The sequence below is a fragment of the Phyllobates terribilis genome, unplaced genomic scaffold (assembly GCF_046119375.1).
Source record: "Phyllobates terribilis strain yellow unplaced genomic scaffold, ASM4611937v1 Scaffold_7__3_contigs__length_470593459, whole genome shotgun sequence".
Classification (NCBI taxonomy): domain Eukaryota; kingdom Metazoa; phylum Chordata; class Amphibia; order Anura; family Dendrobatidae; genus Phyllobates; species Phyllobates terribilis.
In genome coordinates this window covers 247365027-247387670 of record NW_027362767.1, presented here as the reverse complement: position 1 = coordinate 247387670, position 22644 = coordinate 247365027, and the positions used below count along the sequence as shown (strand labels likewise).

The 22644-nt window shown below is 46.2% G+C and overlaps 1 protein-coding gene and 1 non-coding gene across 14 annotated transcripts in view; one reads left to right on the top strand and one right to left on the bottom strand.

Annotated features, from left to right (window-relative positions):
• Positions 1–22644, top strand: part of DNM1 (dynamin 1) — a 150902-nt gene that overhangs the window by 51997 nt on the left and 76261 nt on the right. The window lies entirely within an intron of this gene.
• Positions 4299–4384, bottom strand: TRNAR-UCU (transfer RNA arginine (anticodon UCU)). The gene is given in 2 exon segments: positions 4299–4334; positions 4348–4384. It is a non-coding gene; the product is annotated as a tRNA-Arg (tRNA).

Here is a 22644-nt window from a genome sequence, read left to right as displayed (position 1 = left end):
ACCGAACCCCCGGCGACGTCTTTGTCACCCGCAGGGATGTTGAGAGCCACCTGCCAGAGGGACACCGTGGACGTGACCTCTACCCGGGTGATGTGGTCGCCTTCACCCGGCATCAGTGTGCCAAAGGACCGTACGCCCTTCACGTACACCGGCTAACCGAGGAGGAGTTGCAGGATGAGGAAGACCAAGAGGACCCGGACGGGTCTGAAGACTACCCTCAGGAAGGAGCAGGAGGACGTCGTTACTAATGAACGGTAACTGAAACTGTACATAGTTACCCGTCAGGGTACCTGACCTGTTGCTGATTGGAGTGTGGTCCCCGTTGGGACTAGCGTGGAACTGTTTCCTGTGTGCTCCTATCCCTAACCAGGCTGAGGACTGTGAGCAGCCACTTCCTTATTCCCCACTGGACGAGGACTGAGAGCGGTCACCCTGTAAATAGTTGCGCTTCCTAAAAGCGCCCCCTACTGGTTTTATAAGGAACTGTTTTTCTATCACGAAATTAGTGACTGTTGCACTTTACCTGGTCACAAGTTGCACGGTGGCCAGAGATCAAGAACGTGTTGGTCAAGAATGTTTTATATGAAAAAGTTTTATATGATGCTAAAAGAGTTAATGGTATTTTATAAGTGTGTGCAGAAAGTCTGATAATGTTTCCGTAATGTTTTATACCTGTAACGTTAAGAAGAACAGAGTACCTCCCATAAAGGGATGAGTTCATAGTTGATATGTCTTACATGCAAGTGTACACTTTAAAATTATTGTATGTTTTATATTGCTTTTACTCTTTTCCAGCCCGAGGACGTGCTGTGATTTACCAGGGGGGAATGTAGCACCCCGAGGACTCGGCTGCTACAGGGGTATTGCACCTCGAACCAGAGGTGTGGTATTCCACTCCCGGGTAAGGATGGAGTGTGGAACTGAGCTCAGTTAGCTGCATGCACTACACTCACCCCATTTCCGGGGGACAGACCAACGGTACTCCCACCAGATAGATGTACAGGTACGACAGCTTCTGTCCCTGGCTGGAGTGGGGGGGGGGAACATCTCAGTGGTGTAGGAGCAGAGAGGGGAGGGACTCTGGGCATAGGTAGGAGCCCATTGGGTGCTAGTCACCTGGGCTCGGGTGTCAGAAGGGAGTATATAAGGGGGGCACCATCTTAGGACAGGAGTCTGTTAAGAGAGGAGCTCAGCCAGAGAGGGCTGACAGGGAGCTGTGGCTCAGTCCGGGCCCAGCTCCAGAGTCAGGCCTGGAGTGGAGGCCTGAAGCAGAGAGACAGAGGAAGGGGAAAGAACAGGAACGCCAGGAGAGGCCCAGAGACGCAGGAGAAGAGGGAACCCTGAGATCCCACGAGCTAACGGGTGAAGGGTTGGCAGAACAGGGTACCGGATCCCAAACTGGTGGAGGCCAAATATCCTCAGCCAGGAACCGGAGGTCGTGGACAAGTTTTGGCGCGACCCCTCGCCATATCCACCAGGAAGGCAAACCACGTATAGGGTCAGGGAAGCCGGGAAAGGTTTCACCACCAGAAGGCCCGAGGGAGCCGGACAAAGGTGGATCCCTGGTGGGGACGGCCAGTAGGAAGGAGGAGAGGGGAGCTCAGGACCACGCTCTTGAACTGCCTAGGAGTTGGCCGAGTCCCGCACCTGGTGGACGCAGCACGGCTCGGGTCGTCATCACCTGCAGGACTGACGTTAATAACAACTGTGAGTAAAGCATTGAAAGCCGCAATCAGTCTCTGTGTTCTATCGCACCACCAGCACGATAGGTACCGGGACGCTCTCACTATCACTCCCTTCTCCCGTACCAGCTGCCTTGAGGCTATACCTCTCCCGTTGGGGGTTATACCACCATAGCTGCACATATATACCACCGGCCTCAGCGGACTGTTTTGCAGCAGCGGCCTTGTGACCGCAAATCAACGGGTGGCGTAGTCGGACACTAATACCATCATACCAATAACCGCCACTTGGTTTGACCACCCTGGGCACGGACCGGGTCCCCGCCACTCGGAGACTACAACCCCCATCGGATCCGGGTATTCCCCCGCGCACACGTGCGCCGCACTGCAACATGGCCCAGGGGGTGAGTTTTATATATATATATATATATATATATATATATATATATATATATATATATAAACAATCAGTGTGAACATACCCCAAAGCAGTGTGCACGCAGAGTTTTTCTATGAGTTTTTGGGAGCAGAAACTGAGCAGAAACTATCCAAATCCTCCTCCAGTTCGAAAATAGATCATAAAAAACTTTGAGTTTCTGCTCGGTATCTAGGAGTAATATTTCTCCTTGCAGAGAGTGACATGTTAAGCATGTCAGATGAGGAGACTTTTAAAGTCGCAATGCTTATCTTGGAAATATGCAAATTGTCTCTTCAGAGAGGAAGAGGACTAGAACTCTAGCGCCACCTACAGGAAGTAGCAATCCTAGATGTCATTAGTGACCCTTTAAAGAGCCTTATCACATGACTTAGAATATAAGCCAGAACCAGAAACTCAATTTGCAGACACTGTGTTTCGGAGTACTACCCCTCGTCAGTGCAAAGTGTGAGTTCTGGTTTGGCTGGGTGAGAGGCGTCAGACAGGTATCTAGGGGGTAATATTTCTCCTTGCGGAGAGTGACATGTTAAGCATGTCATGGTGAGGACTTTTAAAGCCAGCAAAAAGATCCTGTGTGCACATAGCCTAAGAGAGTGCCTGCGGTTCTTTGTTTGGAAGTTGCATAGTCAGAGTGCTTGGACTACCCACCAAACATGTATTCATTAACTTAGTTTTTTAAAAGCATTTTCTGATATTAAAACAGTTCTTCCTAATATATCATCTTGGATAAATAAGCTTTTTCCTAATTTACATTTATTAATAAAAGTGCACCCTCTGGTCTATACTGCTCCCTGGACCACTTGGTCCAGCTCTCAAACGCCAACCAGTTCTAATCCCCCATTTATCCTGGATTTCCCAGGACACTCTGGGCCAAAGTGGGTGGAGCTCTGTAAACCCACCCAAAAGTAGGAGATCTCGGGCAGACTGGGGGCGTTACCCAGGAGGCCGTGCTTTCCCGGATCACGTCATTGGAAGTAATAATCCTCAGTGATCAGATATCAACAGAAGGTTACATTGTTTTTAATCTAAATCAGGAAAATGCTTTTTTTTTCATTGACGATGAGATATTACTGACAACCTTCAGGATCATACAACACCTTTAAGTGAATTTGCAATTTTTAGATTCATCATAAGAAAACACTTTGTTTCATTTTCAATGGTGATATATTATTAGATAACTTTTTACGCAGTGTACGACCCCCTTAAGGAGACATAACGTACGTGCAACTTATCAACAACTAATGCCACACACACAAAACACAACTCGGCTGGGACTCAAACCCACAACCTTCGAATGTCTACGCTACACGAGAAGTCCAATGCGCTATCCTTTGCGCCACATAGCCAGTTGTCCTCACCACAGAGAAAGGAGAGTCTCGGAATATAAACTAATTGTGACCTTTGAAACCTTCAGAGCAGGAATTAATGTGTAGCATAGATTTATGTCATTCTACATCAACTAAGGAATGTGCCCATCAGACTTGTGGGGTCATCACAACACTACACCAAACAATAAAACTTTCACAGTCCTTATCTATGAACTGTTAAAATATTTACAGCCAGAAATTTTATCTCTCCCATAGTAATAGCTCTGCTTTTCATCACCTGTCTCATCTATTGCATTATTTCAGTGCTCTATTGTGCATAAATATGTGACTCTTCAGATTTTGTGTTATACTAGCCTGATGAAGAGACCTGCGTAGTCTCGAAAGCTTGCAACCTGTTACCATCTTTTCTATTAGCCATTAAAAGGTATCAACCACTGAGGACTCTCAAATCTAAATATTTTTCTATCTACTGGCTAACACGGTACAAAAATATATATGTATATATTTTTTTCCCTGTAAGCTATAATCAAAAACTCCTTGAAATTAGTTATATTTTTTTTATTTGATATCCTCCAACGTGTAGACCAGTGTTTCCCAAACTCCAGTCCTCACGGCCCCCCACAGGTCATATTTTCAGAATCTCCTTAGTATTGCACGGGTGAGAGAATTCCTGATGCCTTGCTGATACTGCAATCACCTGTGCAATACTAAGGAGATCCTGAAAACACGACCTGTGGGGGGCCATGAGGATGGGGTTTGGGAAACACTGGTCTAGATTGTTTAAATCATCAACTGGGATAAAATTGCATTTATTAAAATATTTTGGAATTTTCTTTTTTCAATTGCAAAATGTGACTCTGGTGGGACTTGAACCCACAACCTTTGAATGTCTACCTCTCTCTAGAAGTCCAATGCGCTATCCATTGCGCCACAGAGCCAGCTGACCATAAACTGTAAGGGGTAAATTTATGACAGGCAGCAGACCTCCATGGACATGTGCTAAAAGTAGTGCATAGTAGTATAAATATAACATTACCAAAAATAGCACATAGATAATAGTAACAAATGGTGTGCATATATAGTAGTGCCATATAGAATATTATAAAAATATAGTGTATGCATGATAGTGCCAAATGTAGTGCATTGATAATAGTGCCAAACAGAATGCATGCTTAATAATACACAACATAGTGCATATGTAATATGTAAAGTGCAATGGAATAAATGGTGCTATAATAATAATAATAATAATATGTAATAAAGATAAATGTAGTGCAAAACAAAATGCATATAGAATATTACCAAACAGCGGATAGATAATACTACCAAATGGTGTGCACATATAGTAGTGTCAAAAATAGTACATAAATAATAATACACAACTTAGTGCATATATAATAAAGCCAACTGTAGTGCATACAAAGTAGTGCAAAGCAAAATGCATAGCAGGGGCAAAACATAGGGCATATATAATACTCCCAAACAATGCATGCATAATAGTACATAGCGCAGTGCATATATAATACTGCCGTGCATATATAATACTGCTAAACAATGCATCAACAATAGTACACAGCGTAGTGCATATATAATACTGCTAAACAGTGCATCCATAATACTACACAGTGTAGTGCATATATAATACTGCTAAACAATGCATCCATAATATTACACAGTGTAGTGCATATATAATACTGCTAAACAGTGCATCCATAATAGTACACAGTGTAGTGCATATATAATACTGCTAAACAATGCATCCATAATACTACACAGTGTAGTGCCTATATAATACTGCTAAACAGTGCATCCATAATAGTACACAGCGTAGTGCATATATAATACTGCTAAACAATGCATCCATAATATTACACAATGTAGTGCATATATAATACCGCTAAACAATGCATCCATAATACTACACAGTGTAGTGCATATATAATACTGCTAAACAGTGCATCCATAATATTACACAGTGTAGTGCATATATAATACTGCTAAACAGTGCATCCATAATATTACACAGTGTAGTGCATATATAATACTGCTAAACAGTGCATCCATAATAGTACACAGTGTAGTGCATATATAATACTGCTAAACAGTGCATCCATAATAGTACACAGCGTAGTGCATATATAATACTGCTAAACAATGCATCCATAATACTACACAGTGTAGTGCATACATAATACTGCTAAACAATGCATCCATAATACTACACAGTGTAGTGCATATATAATACTGCTAAACAGTGCATCCATAATATTACACAGTGTAGTGCATATATAATACTGCTAAACAGTGCATCCATAATACTACACAGTGTAGTGCATACATAATACTGCTAAACAATGCATCCATAATACTACACAGTGTAGTGCATATATAATACTGCTAAACAGTGCATCCATAATATTACACAGTGTAGTGCATATATAATACTGCTAAACAGTGCATCCATAATAGTACACAGTGTAGTGCATATATAATACTGCTAAACAGTGCATCCATAATAGTACACAGCGTAGTGCATATATACTACTGCTAAACAATGCATCCATAATACTACACAGTGTAGTGCATACATAATACTGCTAAACAATGCATCCATAATACTACACAGTGTAGTGCATATATAATACTGCTAAACAGTGCATCCATAATATTACACAGTGTAGTGCATATATAATACTGCTAAACAGTGCATCCATAATAGTACACAGTGTAGTGCATATATAATACTGCTAAACAGTGCATCCATAATAGTACACAGCGTAGTGCATATATAATACTGCTAAACAGTGCATCCATAATACTACACAGTGTAGTGCATACATAATACTGCTAAACAATGCATCCATAATACTACACAGTGTAGTGCATATATAATACTGCTAAACAATGCATCCATAATACTACACAGTGTAGTGCATATATAATACTGCTAAACAATGCATCCATAATACTACACAGTGTAGTGCATATATAATACTGCTAAACAGTGCATCCATAATACTACACAGTGTAGTGCATATATAATACTGCTAAACAGTGCATCCATAATATTACACAGTGTAGTGCATATATAATACTGCTAAACAGTGCATCCATAATATTACACAGTGTAGTGCATATATAATACTGCTAAACAATGCATCCATAATACTACACAGTGTAGTGCATATATAATACTGCTAAACAGTGCATCCATAATACTACACAGTGTAGTGCATATATAATACTACTAAACAGTGCATCCATAATATTACACAGTGTAGTGCATATATAATACTGCTAAACAATGCAACCATAATATTACACAGTGTAGTGCATATATAATACTGCTAAACAGTGCATCCATAATATTACACAGTGTAGTGCATATATAATACTGCTAAACAGTGCATCCATAATATTACACAGTGTAGTGCATATATAATACTGCTAAACAATGCATCCATAATATTACACAGTGTAGTGCATATATAATACTGCTAAACAATGCATCCATAATACTACACAGTGTAGTGCATATATAATACTGCTAAACAGTGCATCCATAATACTACAAAGTGTAGTGCATATATAATACTGCTAAACAGTGCATCCATAATATTACACAGTGTAGTGCATATATAATACTGCTAAGCAATGCATCCATAATAATACACAGTGTAGTGCTTATATAATACTGCTAAACAATGCATCCATAATACTACACAGTGTAGTGCATATATAATACTTCTAAACAGTGCATCCATAATAGTACACAGTGTAATGCATATATAATAATACTGCTAAACAGTGCATCCATAATATTACACAGTGTAGTGCATATATAATACTGCTAAACAGTGCATCCATAATACTACACAGTGTAGTGCATATATAATACTGCTAAACAGTGCATCCATAATAGTACACAGTGTAGTGCATATATAATACTGCTAAACAATGCATCCATAATACTACACAGTGTAGTGCATATATAATACTGCTAAACAGTGCATCCATAATATTACACAGTGTAGTGCATATATAATACTGCTAAACAGTGCATCCATAATATTACATAGTGTAGTGCATATATAATACTGCTAAACAGTACATCCATAATAGTACACAGCGTAGTGCATATATAATACTGCTAAACAATGCATCCATAATATTACACAATGTAGTGCATATATAATACCGCTAAACAATGCATCCATAATACTACACAGTGTAGTGCATATGTAATACTGCTAAACAGTGCATCCATAATATTACACAGTGTAGTGCATATATAATACTGCTAAACAGTGCATCCATAATATTACACAGTGTAGTGCATATATAATACTGCTAAACAGTGCATCCATAATATTACACAGTGTAGTGCATATATAATACTGCTAAACAGTGCATCCATAATAGTACACAGCGTAGTGCATATATAATACTGCTAAACAGTGCATCCATAATACTACACAGTGTAGTGCATACATAATACTGCTAAACAATGCATCCATAATACTACACAGTGTAGTGCATATATAATACTGCTAAACAATGCATCCATAATACTACACAGTGTAGTGCATATATAATACTGCTAAACAGTGCATCCATAATACTACACAGTGTAGTGCATATATAATACTGCTAAACAGTGCATCCATAATATTACATAGTGTAGTGCATATATAATACTGCTAAACAGTACATCCATAATAGTACACAGCGTAGTGCATATATAATACTGCTAAACAATGCATCCATAATATTACACAATGTAGTGCATATATAATACCGCTAAACAATGCATCCATAATACTACACAGTGTAGTGCATATGTAATACTGCTAAACAGTGCATCCATAATATTACACAGTGTAGTGCATATATAATACTGCTAAACAGTGCATCCATAATATTACACAGTGTAGTGCATATATAATACTGCTAAACAGTGCATCCATAATATTACACAGTGTAGTGCATATATAATACTGCTAAACAGTGCATCCATAATAGTACACAGCGTAGTGCATATATAATACTGCTAAACAGTGCATCCATAATACTACACAGTGTAGTGCATACATAATACTGCTAAACAATGCATCCATAATACTACACAGTGTAGTGCATATATAATACTGCTAAGCAATGCATCCATAATAATACACAGTGTAGTGCATATATAATACTGCTAAACAATGCATCCATAATACTACACAGTGTAGTGCATATATAATACTTCTAAACAGTGCATCCATAATAGTACACAGTGTAGTGCATATATAATAATACTGCTAAACAGTGCATCCATAATATTACAGTGTAGTGCATATATAATACTGCTAAACAGTGCATCCATAATACTACACAGTGTAGTGCATATATAATACTGCTAAACAGTGCATCTATAATAGTACACAGTGTAGTGCATATATAATACTGCTAAACAATGCATCCATAATACTACACAGTGTAGTGCATATATAATACTGCTAAACAGTGCATCCATAATATTACACAGTGTAGTGCATATATAATACTGCTAAACAGTGCATCCATAATATTACATAGTGTAGTGCATATATAATACTGCTAAACAGTACATCCATAATAGTACACAGCGTAGTGCATATATAATACTGCTAAACAATGCATCCATAATATTACACAATGTAGTGCATATATAATACCGCTAAACAATGCATCCATAATACTACACAGTGTAGTGCATATGTAATACTGCTAAACAGTGCATCCATAATATTACACAGTGTAGTGCATATATAATACTGCTAAACAGTGCATCCATAATATTACACAGTGTAGTGCATATATAATACTGCTAAACAGTGCATCCATAATATTACACAGTGTAGTGCATATATAATACTGCTAAACAGTGCATCCATAATAGTACACAGCGTAGTGCATATATAATACTGCTAAACAGTGCATCCATAATACTACACAGTGTAGTGCATACATAATACTGCTAAACAATGCATCCATAATACTACACAGTGTAGTGCATATATAATACTGCTAAACAATGCATCCATAATACTACACAGTGTAGTGCATATATAATACTGCTAAACAGTGCATCCATAATACTACACAGTGTAGTGCATATATAATACTGCTAAACAGTGCATCCATAATACTACACAGTGTAGTGCATATATAATACTGCTAAACAGTGCATCCATAATATTACACAGCGTAGTGCATATATAATACTGCTAAACAGTGCATCCATAATACTACACAGTGTAGTGCATATATAATACTGCTAAACAGTGCATCCATAATACTACACAGTGTAGTGCATATATAATACTGCTAAACAGTGCATCCATAATACTACACAGTGTAGTGCATATATAATAATACTGCTAAACAATGCATCCATAATACTACACAGTGTAGTGCATATATAATACTGCTAAACAGTGCATCCATAATACTACACAGTGTAGTGCATATATAAAACAGTGCATCTGACGCGCCCCTGGGCCTGCTGTGTCGCGCAGCGTCTCGCGCACGGGGGCTTACCCGGAACCGGATCAGATGAGGGTTGTAGTCTCCGAGTGGCGGGGACCCGGTCCGTGCCCAGGGAGTCAGACTCAGTGTGTGGCAGTCTTGATAGATGTTATTTGAGTGTCGACTACGCCACCCGTTGATTTGCAGCTATGGAGCTGCCGCTGCAGGGCAGACCGCTGAGGCCGGTGTAGAATTGTGCAGCGTGATAGTATAACCCCCAACGGGAGGGGTATGGCCCCAGGGCAGCCGACGTGGAAGATGGGGGTAGCAGGAACCACTCAGAGACGGTGCGGTGTAATTCAGGGTCTTTACTGGTAACAACGATAGACCCTCCCGGAGTACTTGCTAGCGAACGGGGCCTGGTCAGTCCTTGAGCAGATGGGATCTCTCCTGGCCAGGCGGAGTTGTAGGCCTCCCAAACTGACTGTACACTTCTGGCTACCTTGCTAGAAGCGGATATAAGTAGCCCACGTCCCTGAGTGTACTGTGTGGTGCTCACCCGTATGGCCGGTGACTCGGGGCCTTCTATTGGCTTCCGCTCCACGATGGCGGTGCTGGTCCCACACGTGTGACTGTGCCTTCGGGTTTCTGGGCCTGAGGACCTGAAATCCCCTGCCGGTCGGCTTCTGCTGCTGGGTAGGAGTTAGTCCCCACAGCCTCGGACGCCGGGTCCGGTAAGAAAGCTTCTCAGTCAGGGCGAGCTCTGCAGCTGCCAGCCCCTGACTCGTAGTAGTATTGCTCCCACTGAGCTCCAGCTGTTTCTTCCTATGACTGTCTCTTGTCTCTACTCTCCTTGACTCCTAACCCTGCTTCAGCCCCGGGTTTATATAGGGGAAGTTCTTCCCCTCCCAAGATTGGGCAGGAGGTGTGGCATGCACAGGATCCCTGACCAAGAGACCTCCCACCTGCTCGCAGACGTAATATCTCTATTACTGTGGCAACCAGACCCCTGGGGTGTCACATTCCCCCCTAGTGAAATTTAGTACTCCGGGACTAAACATATTTTAGAAAAAACATAACAAGGTATAAACAATAATAGTGCAATAAGGAAAACATATAAAGATGGTCACGGCGTGTCCGCAACCGGGTGCAGTTTTGAAAAGCAAGGTGTCCATTTCACCAAAACAGGGAGACGTAACCAGGTAGGGGTCTGTCCTACCCCGAGTCCTTAACAGTCTTTAGTCCGTCCTGGGTTACGCTCCAACTATGTACAAGGATTCCCGGTAAATCCACCAAGGACTCCTACAAATAACTAGAAACACAAAATTATACACAAGTAACAATACACAGGTAAACATAAATAAAACAATTTATACACTTCAAATCCTCCACCGTGCAGGTAACTGGCCTCTAGTGGCCCTAGTGGACCTACGGAGCTGACTGCCTAGCCCTGAACTACAGGGTGTAGGAGCTGTCAAGGGTAAACTGGGCAGCTGTCTACCGGCTCTTTGGCTCACTAGGGATATGGCAGGCTCACTGCAAGCAGAGGGTTGATCCTCCTGGTCTGCGGGTGTGGGGTCTTCTGCCTCCTGGACCGGCTGTTCTTCCAGCTCTACCTGTTGCTCCGTAGGTGCTTGGGATGCTGGTTGGAGGAAGGTGAGTACGGGTACCACAACTGCACCATTGACTTGAGTCCAAGACCGAGGGAAGTCCCCGAGCACAGTACTAACCATATCTTCCCTTTTCTCTACGGGTCGATGGTCTTCTTGTTCCTCTTCAGGGTTCCTCAGTTGTTCGGGACACTTCTTCAGGTGGTCCCGGGATACAATAGCTGTGGTTTCCCCTCCGTCTTTACTGATGGTACAAACCTTCGGGTTCTCGTGGCTTGAGGGCAGTACGGTGTACGGGTCCTTTTCCCACTGGTCGTCCAACTTGTGGAGCCGTCTCTTCCTCTTCAAGACCTGCTCTCCGGGTACCAGGGGAACAGCGGGAGCATACTGGTTGTAAGTTTTCTCTTGTCTTTCCCTAGCCTGACAGAGACTTCGCTCCACGCTCTCCTGTACTCTCCGGTACTGCTGCTGCCTCTCCGTGTCCCAGTCTGTTTCTGGTGAAGTGTCCTCGGGTGTCAGGACTCCCATTTCCAGGTCAACAGGTAACTTACCAGGTCTTGCCCTCATTAGGTAAGCCGGGGTACAGTTGGTGGAACCTACCGGGATGTGGTTGTATAGGTCCACCAGATCGGGCAACTTCTCAGGCCACAGACTGCGTTCTTCCAGGGGCAACGTTTTTAAAAGATCCATTACCACCTGGTTCATTTTCTCACAAAGTCCATTAGTTTGCGGATGGTAGGGTGTCGTCCTTATCTTCCGGCAGCCATACAGATTGCAGAATTCCTGGAAGACCTCCGCTTCAAAGGCAGGTCCCTGGTCCGTCAGCACTTGGTCCGGGTACCCGTGTGGACGGCAAAAGTGCTGCTGGAAGGCTCTAGCTGCTGTTTGAGCCGTTAAGTCCTTGACGGGGACGACAACCAAGAACCGGGAGTAATGATCCACGATGGTTAACGCGTAGACGTAGCCACTTCTGCTTGGGGTCAGTTTTACATGATCCAAGGCTACCAGTTCCAACGGTTGCCGGGTGACGATGGACTGCAGGGGAGTCTTCTGGCTGGCACGGTCCTTCCTTCTCAGGTTGCACGGGCCACAGTCTCTGCACCACTTCTCAATGGTTCCCCTCATGCCTACCCAGTGGAATCGCTCGCGCAGCAGGAACTCCAGCTTCTTCCACCCGAAGTGTCCAGCTCCATCGTGGTATGCCTCCATCACCATGGCTGCGTCTCTTCGTGGCACCACTACTTGCCAGAGTAGTTCATGCGTCCGGGAGTTAACCATTCTGCGGCACAACTTCCCCTTGTAAAGGAACAGTCGACTCTTCTCTGCCCATAGTTGTTTGGCTTCCTCCGGAGCGTCTGGTTCAAGGCAAGCCTCCGGGCGAGTCAGCATCTCCTTCACCAGTCGGACGGCAGGGTCGCTGTCTTGCGTTTCCGCCCAGTTGTAGTGAGGTAAGGGGTTCAACGTAGCAGCCTGCTTACTCCTTACCCGGTGGGAATACTGGATAGTCCCATGACGGTGGAACGCAGGGAGTTCAACTTCTTCTAGTCCCTCCGGATCTTCTCCTTCGTCCGGCAGGTTGGGCATCCTGGACAGGGCATCCGCGTTGGTATTGGAGCGTCCGGCCCGGTATTTGATTGTGAACTCGTAGTTGGACAGACGGGCCATCCACCTCTGCTCCAGGGCACCGAGTCTTGCCGTGTCCAGGTGTGTCAACGGGTTGTTATCCGTGTACACGGTGAACCGGGAAGAAGCGAGGTAATGCTTAAAGCGCTCGGTGACTGCCCATACTACGGCCAGGAACTCTAGCTTAAATGAGCTGTAATTCTCGGGGTTCCTTTCGGTGGGTCGCAGTTTTCGGCTGGCGTAGGCGATTACTCGTTCCTTCCCCTGCTGGATCTGGGACAGTACGGCTCCTAGCCCGATGTTACTGGCGTCGGTGTAGAGGATAAAGGGCTGGCTATAATCCGGGTACGCCAGGATTTCGTCCCCCGTGAGGGCCATCTTCAGCTGGCGGAAGGACTCTTCTTCCAGCTCCTCCCATTTGAAGGGCGGCTTCTGGTTCTTGGCCTTCCGGGACTGGCCTATCAGGAGGTCCTGCATAGGTGCTGCCTTTTTGGTGAAACCGGGAATAAACCTTCGGTAGTAGCCTACCAACCCGAGGAACTGCCGCACTTCTTTTACGCTGGAGGGGCTTGGCCATTCCTTAATTGCGGTGATCTTATCGGGGTCGGGAGCCACTCCGTCAGCGCTCACCACGTGTCCCAGGTACTGCACCTTTGGTTTCAGGAGGTGACACTTGGAGGGTTTCACCTTTAGGCCGTAACTCGCCAGAGCTTCGAACACTTCCGCCAGGTGTTTCAGGTGGTCCTCATACGTCTTGGAATATACGATGACATCGTCCAGGTACAACAAGACCGTCTCGAAGTTTCTGTGGCCCAGACAACACTCCATTAGTCGTTGGAAGGTTCCTGGTGCGTTGCAGAGTCCGAACGGCATGCAGGTGAACTCGCTAAGTCCCATCGGGGTGGTGAATGCGGTCTTCTCCCGGTCCGCCTCTGCTACAGGAACCTGCCAGTACCCGCTAGTGAGATCCAAGGTAGAGAAGAAGTTAGCAGATCTTAAAGCAGCCAATGACTCCTCTATCCTTGGTAAGGGGTACGCATCCTTGTGTGTGATATGGTTGATTTTCCGGTAATCTACACACATCCTCATGGTGTTGTCTTTTTTTCTGACTAAGACTAGTGGAGCTGCCCAGGGGCTACAGCTATCCCTGATCACCCCAGCCTCCTTCATGTCTCTAAGCATCCCCTTGGCGTGTTGGTAGTGGGCAGGGGGTACGGGTCGATACCTCTCTTTTATAGGAGGATGGTCTCCCGTGGGGATGTGGTGTTCTACCCCCTTGACTCGCCCGAAGTCTAACGGGTGTTTACTGAACACTCTCTCGTACTCTTGAACCACCCGATAGACTCCTTGTTTCTGGTGTGCGGGAGTGGAGTCAGTACCCAGATGTAGTTGCTGACACCAGTCCTCCATGTTTTTCTTAGAGCCGTTACCTTCCTCCGGGTGAGATGGAGGCAAGGGTTCCACAGATTGTATAGAATTCTGGTTAATGGTATATAATTTAGCTAGCGTGGCATACCGGGGCAGATACACTTCCCTCTCCCCGATATTTATTATGCGAACGGGCACCCTCCCATGGCGTACATCAACCACCCCCCGTGCTGTCAAAATGGTGGGCCTACTGTCCGAGTAAACTGGTTCTACCATTGCCTGGTAATCCCTACCTCTCAGACCAATAGCTGCCCGGCACCAAATCATCATTTCACTTTTTGGGGGCATGGCAATAGGAAAAGGGTCACACATTCTTACGCTACCAATCTCACCGCCGGAGAGTTCCACCTGTTGCCGTCGCATCAGTGCCCGGATCTCTTTCTGGAGCACCCGCTGCTCGCCGGAGCTGGCGTTCTTGGCAACCTGCTGTAAAAGGAAAATCACCTCTGCAAGACAATTTTCAATTACATTAGTTCCTAGAGTTATTTTTGGGTGACTCTCATGTTTGTCAATATCTACAATGATCAGTCCCTGTGCTGCCAGTTCGACTCTACCGATTTTGATGGTCACCTCTTTAAATCCGATCTGTGGCACGGGCTGGCCATTGCTGGCGATGATACTCAAGTCGTCGTCAGGGTAGCGGGTAATATCCGAGTCATTCCAGTACTGCTTAAAGAGCACGTACGGGATGGTGGTGACCTGTGACCCGGTGTCCAGTAGGGCACTCATGGGAATGCCATCCAGTACCACAGGCAAGACTGGACGTCCTCCCACATATCTGTCGCGCCAGTTCGATGGGCCTGGTGATCTTTTTCCTGGGGGTTGGCCCTCTACCCCAGGTTGTGCCCGTTTAAAGAACAGTACCTTGCCATATGTCCGGGTTGATTGCAGCGGCGGCAGATGGGTCGTCCGTCCTCGCTGTATCGGTCACTGGGTCTTCCTCTGGCCGGTGGGGTCCTCCTTGGTTGACGCCACGGGATGTCCTCCGGTCCGGATGCCAGCTGGATCTTCCCTGGGGTGGAAACCTGTAAAGACTGCACAGTTCGGGTTAGCGCAGCAACGCTCTTAGCTAGCTCTTGGACCTGATGGTGTAGGTCTGGAGCCGGGTCATTGTCCAAAGCCTGCGCATCAGCTCCCACAGGCCCTGCCGACAAGGGCGCCGCCTCCTGGTGGTAAGTAATAGCTGGGCGCCTGTGGGTCATAACGCCACCCGGTGCCGGCTCTCGGAGCACCCGGATGGCTCTGTCCTTGAACTGTGCAAAGCCCAGATGGGGATCCTGTAAGGCCATCGCCCGCAACTGAGTTCGGTGGGCATTACAATACAGTCCCTCTATAAATTGTTCGGTCAACAGCCTGTCCTCGTTTCCCACTCCATCAGGGTCGGTCTGCTTAATGGCCCTCAGGGCCTCTTGTAGGTTTAGTGCATAGTCCCTTATACTCTCATGCGCTCGCTGCTTGCACCCGTAGAATCTAAGCTTAATCTCGGCTGAGGTGCGGGTATCAAAGGTATCCTTCAGCCGGGTTAGTATCCCTGCGACAGTCTTCCTCCCAGGTGGCCAGGATTTTACTTCCCTTTTGGCTGCCCCGGTTAGTTGGGCCACCAGGATGCTCACTTTTTGCTCTTCTGTGAGGGGGTACACCTGGAAGAGGCTATCCAGCTTTTCTCTAAAGTCATGCAGGGTATGTGACTCCCCTGAGTACTGGGGTAGCCAAGCGGCTCCCGGGATATAGGGCATGGTGAAGGGCATAACTGCAGCAGCGGTGGCGCTGGCGGGGGTTGAGGCAGTGAAGCTCTCCTCCGTATCCGACATTTTCCTCCCCCCTAGTGGACCGTGGCCTACCTTGCGATGATCCTGTTCCGTAGGCCGCGGCTCCGCAGTAGATCGTCAGGGTTGAGGACCTTCCGTCGCGCTCCGGTGACGTCGGCGTCTGCTGGGCTCCTTCCAGGACCTTACGCAACGTCCGGACGTGAGGCGGGGCTTCAGTTCTCGCGCGCTTTCGAAGTCCACGCCCCTCTTCTTCCCGCGCGGCGTCCTCAAGATGGCGTCCAATGGCGGGAAAACTCCACGGATGGCGGGAAGAAGGCCGAAGATGGCGCCGGATGGCGGGAAACCTCACCACTGGTAAGTTTGAACAGTCTTTGCTTTTCAGGCACGCAGTACCCGGTGGTTGCGGGCACGAAATCCTGCCGACTACGCCAAAGTTGACGCGCCCCTGGGCCTGCTGTGTCGCGCAGCGTCTCGCGCACGGGGGCTTACCCGGAACCGGATCAGATGAGGGTTGTAGTCTCCGAGTGGCGGGGACCCGGTCCGTGCCCAGGGAGTCAGACTCAGTGTGTGGCAGTCTTGATAGATGTTATTCGAGTGTCGAATACGCCACCCGTTGATTTGCAGCTATGGAGCTGCCGCTGCAGGGCAGACCGCTGAGGCCGGTGTAGAATTGTGCAGCGTGATAGTATAACCCCCAACGGGAGGGGTATGGCCTCAGGGCAGCCGACGTGGAAGATGGGGGTAGCAGGAACCACTCAGAGACGGTGCGGTGTAATTCAGGGTCTTTACTGGTAACAACGATAGACCCTCCCGGAGTACTTGCTAGCGAACGGGGCCTGGTCAGTCCTTGAGCAGATGGGATCTCCCCTGGCCAGGCGGAGTTGTAGGCCTCCCAAACTGACTGTACTCTTCTGGCTACCTTGCTAGAAGTGGATATAAGTAGCCCACGTCCCTGAGTGTACTGTGTGGTGCTCACGCGTATGGCCGGTGACTCGGGGCCTTCTATTGGCTTCCGCTCCACGATGGCGGTGCTGGTCCCACACGTGTGACCGTGCCTTCGGGTTTCTGGGCCTGAGGACCTGAAATCCCCTGCCGGTCGGCTTCTGCTGCTGGGTAGGAGTTAGTCCCCACAGCCTCGGACGCCGGGTCCGGTAAGAAAGCTTCTCAGTCAGGGCGAGCTCTGCAGCTGCCAGCCCCTGACTCGTAGTAATATTGCTCCCACTGAGCTCCAGCTGTTTCTTCCTATGACTGTCTCTTGTCTCTACTCTCCTTGACTCCTAACCCTGCTTCAGCCCCGGGTTTATATAGGGGAAGTTCTTCCCCTCCCAAGACTGGGCAGGAGGTGTGGCATGCAAAGGATCCCTGACCAAGAGACCTCCCACCTGCTCTCAGACGTAATATCTCTATTACTGTGGCAACCAGACCCCTGGGGTGTCACACATCCATAATACTACACAGTGTAGTGCATATATAATACTGCTAAACAGTGCATCCATAATACTACACAGTGTAGTGCATATATAATACTGCTAAGCAATGCATCCATAATTAGTGTTGAGCGATACCTTCCGATATCAGGAAATATCGTATCGGATTGGATCGGGCCGATACCCAAAAAGTATCGGATATCGCCGATTCCGATACCGGAAACCAATGCAAGTCAATGGGACACAAATATCGGAATGAAAATAAACCCTTTCTTTCCTTGTAGGTTAATTCTACATGAAGGAAAACAACTAAGAATAATGTAGAATGACATGAAAAGCCGGCAATTCATCAGCGGCATTCACCGGTACCCGACAATTTACAACAGAAAGAATAGAGCTTCACACATAGATTAGATAGATAGAAACATGTCAGTCACATATATATGAAGTACTGTGACAGTGTTGCTTACTGTACTTGTCATTTAGTGTAAAGGATTTATTTTAAAAAATATTAGTGTTTTCGTGCACCGTCTCTTTAAGAAAGCCGGCCGGCAATTCAGCATCTGTACCCGACAATTTATAATAGACAGAATAGAGCTTCACACATAGATTAGATAGATAGAAACATGTCAGTCACATATATATGAAGTACTGTGACAGTGTTGCTTACTGTACTTGTCATTTAGTGTAAAGGATTTATTTAAAAAAATATTAGTGTTTTCATGCATCGTCTCTTTAAGAAAGCCGGCCGGCAATTCAGCAGCGGTACCCGACAATTTATAACAGACAGAATAGAGCTTCACACATAGATTAGATAGATAGAAACATGTCAGTCACATATATATGAAGTACAGTAATAGTGTTGATTACTGTACTTGTCATTTAGTGTTAAAATAAAGGATTTATTTAAAAAAAAAATGGCGTGGGGTTCCCCTTAATTTTAGGCTCTAGCGGAGGTTAAGCAGACAGCTGGGGCAAATGTTTGAAGCCTGGGAAGGGGGTAATACCCACGGAGCTTCCCAGGCTACTAATATCAACCCCAGCTGAATACCTAGCCTTTACTAGCTATTAAAATGGGGGAACCCCCCAAAAAAAATAACGTGGGGTCCCCCCTAATTTAATAGCTAGCACAGGCTAGGCAGACAGCTGGGGGCTGATATTAATAGCCCAGGAAGGGTGCCATGAATATTGGTCCCCTCCCAGGCTAGAAACACCAGCCGTCAGCCGCCCCAGAAATGGCGCATCCATAGGATGCGCCAATTCTGGCACTTAGCCTCGCTCTTCCCACTGCCCTGTAGCGGTGGCAGTGGGGTAATAGGGCTGGGGTTGATGTCAGCTTATAATGCCAGATGACATCAAGCCCAGGTTAGTAATGGAGAGGCGTCTATAAGACACCCCCATTACTAACCCCATAGTCAAAGTTAAAGAAAAACACAAACACCCAGAATAAAGTCCTTTAATTGAAATAAACACACAATTCTTTATTGTTCTAAATTAAACCATACTTACCATCACGCCCATTCCAGCTGAAGCCAACGATCTCCTGCAATAAAAGTAAAATAATAAAGCAACCTCATCCTTACCTTTCCATGGTTCCCAGGACAGCTCCAGCTCTGCTACATCGAGATGACAGGCTGGACCGCAGCAGAACGCTGCCATCCAGCCTGTCATCCCGCAGACACTGAGAAGCGCAGGCATGCTTGCGCTCCTCAGTGTCTCTCTGTGACGTCATCCAGATGAGCCGAGTTCATGTCCAATGAACTCAGCTCACCTCATGCACGTCACTGACAGCGTGGGAAAATTCTCCTGCACTCAGCGCTTCAGCGTGAGAATTCTCCCACGCTGTCAGTGACATACATGAGGTGAGGTCATGTCCAATGAACTCAGCTCACCTCATGCACGTCACTGACAGCGTGGGAAAATTCTCACGCTGAAGTGCTGAGTGCAGGAGAATTTTCCCACGCTGTCAGTGACGTACATGAGGTGAGCTGAGTTCATTGGACATGACCTCGGCTCATCTGGATGCCGTCACAGCCAGACACTGAGGAGTGGAAGTATGCCTGCTCTTCTCAGTGTCTGCGGGATGACAGGCTGGATGGCGGCGTTCTGCTGCGGTCCAGCCTGTCATCTCAATGTAGCAGAGCTGAAGCTGTCATGGGAACCATGGAAAGGTAAGGATGATGTTGCTTTATTATTTTTCTTTTATTTCAGGAGATCGTTGGCTTCAGCTGGAATGGGCGTGATGGTAAGTATGGTTTAATTTAGAACAATAAAGAATTGTGTGTTTATTTCAATTAAAGGACTTTATTCTGGGTGTTGTGTTTTTTTTAAATACTTTACTAGAAATTCATGGTGGTCATGTCTAATATTGGCGTGACCCCATGAATTTCGGGCTTAGGGCCAGCTGATAATGCCAAGCTGGCCTTAACCCCTTTATTACCCAGTGAGCCACCGCACCAGGGCCCTGGATGAGTTGGGTACAGCGCCAGAAGATGGCGCTTCTATGAACGCGTCATTTTCCGGGGTGGCTGCGGACTGCAATTTGCAGCGGGGGTGGCCCAGAAAGCTTGGGTCTCCCTGCGCTGCGGATTCCAGCCCCCAGCTGCCTAGTTGTATCTGGCTGGGCACAAAAATAGGGCGAAGCCCCACGCATTTTTTTTTTTAATTATTTCATGAAATTCATGGAATAATTAAGAAAAAAAGGGCTTCCCTATATTGTTGTGTCCGGCTAGGTACAAATAGGCAGCTGGTGGTTGGGGGCAGCCCGTTCCTGCCTGCTGTACCTGACTGGACACAAATATAGGGCGAAGCCCCACATAATTTTTTTTTAATTATTTCATGAATTTCCTGAAATAATTTAAAAAAAATTGACGTGGGGCTTCGCACTATATTTGTGTCCAGTCAGGTGCAGCAGGCAGGAACGGGCTGCCCCCAACCACCAGCTGCCTATTTGTACCTGGTTGGACACAACAATATAGGGAAGCCCTTTTTTTCTTAATTATTCCATGAATTTCATGAAATAATTAAAAAAAACAAAACGTGGAGCTTCTCCCTATTTTTGTGTCCAGCCAGGTACAACTAGACAGCTGGGGGATGGAATCTGCAGCGCAGGGAGGCCCAAGCTTTCTGCCCCCCCGCTGAAAATTGCAGTCTGCAGCCGCCCCGGAAAATGGCGCGTTCATAGAAGCTGGATGCTGTACCTGGCTGGCATACAAAAATATGGCGAAGCCCACGTCAAAAGTTTTGGGAAAAATTAATTAAAAAATAAATAATAATTTAGGGACTGCATCTTTATTAACTCCTCAAATGTCATTTAGTGTTAAAATAAAGGATTTATTTAAAAAAAAAATGGCGTGGGATCCCCCATAATTTTAGTCTCTAGCGGAGGTTAAGCAGACGGCTGGGGCAGATGTTTGAAGCCTGGGAAGGGGGTAAAACCCACGGAGCTTCCCAGGCTACTAATATCAGCCCCCAGCTGAATACCTAGCCTTTACTAGCTATTAAAATGGGGGACCCCCCCAAAAAAATGACGTGGGGTCCCCCCTATTTTAATAGCTAGCAAAGGCTAGGCAGACAGCTGGGGGCTGATATTAATAGCCCAGGAAGGGTGCCATGAATATTGGCCCCCTCCCAGGCTAGAAACACCAGCCGTCAGCCGCCCCAGAAATGGCGCATCCATAGGATGCGCCAATTCTGGCACTTAGCCTCGCTTTTCCACGCTGCCCTGGTGCGGTGGCAGGGGGTAATAGTGGTGGGGTTCATGTCAGCGCCAGCTGCCATGAAGCCCAGGTTAGTAATGATGGGCGTCTATAAGACACCCCCATTACTAACCTACAAAGTGTTAAAAAGAAAAAACACACACTACACCCAGAAAAAAATAATTTATTTGAAATAAAACACACAATTTTATTTAATTCTTAGTTTACTAAAAATAATAGTTACCTGTCCACGTTCCTGCGCTGATCTCCCATGCACAGCTGTCACATCTGGAGATGGTGACAGCTGTCATGGCTGCTGTAAGCTCACGCTGCCGGGAACACGTCCGCTCCCGGCAGCGGGAGCCACTGACTGAGGTCACCGGAGTGCATTCAGGCAGCGCAGCTCCGGAGACCTCCTTTACGGCACTGCTGTACCGTGGGAATTTCTCACGATACAGCAGGGCCGTAAAGGAGCTAACCGGAGCAGCGCTGCCTGAACTCCGGTGAACCCTTACGGCCCAGTCATTCTAGCGGCGGCAGCGGTTCAGAGCGGTCACATTCTATGTGGCTGCTCTGAACTGGAGATCTTCGTGGGACACTCGTGGACTACTACGGAGGGGTAAGGATAAGGTTGTGGTTTATTATTTTATATTTTATTACAGGAGATCGATGGCTTCGGGGAATTAGGTGTCTAGGTGAGTATAGGTGTAGTTTTTTATTTTTTACTTTATTTTAGGTGGCGATCGGCGGGGACAGGTAATGTATGAACTAATTTCTTTTAGGTAACCACTGGCCACCAATGACATGTATTTAACATTTATTGGGGACACAGTAGGGCAATTTAAATAGCAGGATCAGGCTGATGGGAACTACTGCTCCCATCGAGCTGATCCTGCTGGCAGGAATGGACGGGGGACAGACATAGGCCGATGGGAGTAGTAGTGTCACATCGGCCTATGTCTGCCTGCACGCACAGACACCGCGCACACCCGCACAAACATCGCACAGACACCCCGCACAGACACCCCGCACACACACCCCGCACACATCGCACAGACACCGCACACACCCGCACAAACATCGCACACACACCCCGCACACACACCCCGCACACACACCCCGCACACACACTAATCATGACGGGTCTGGGA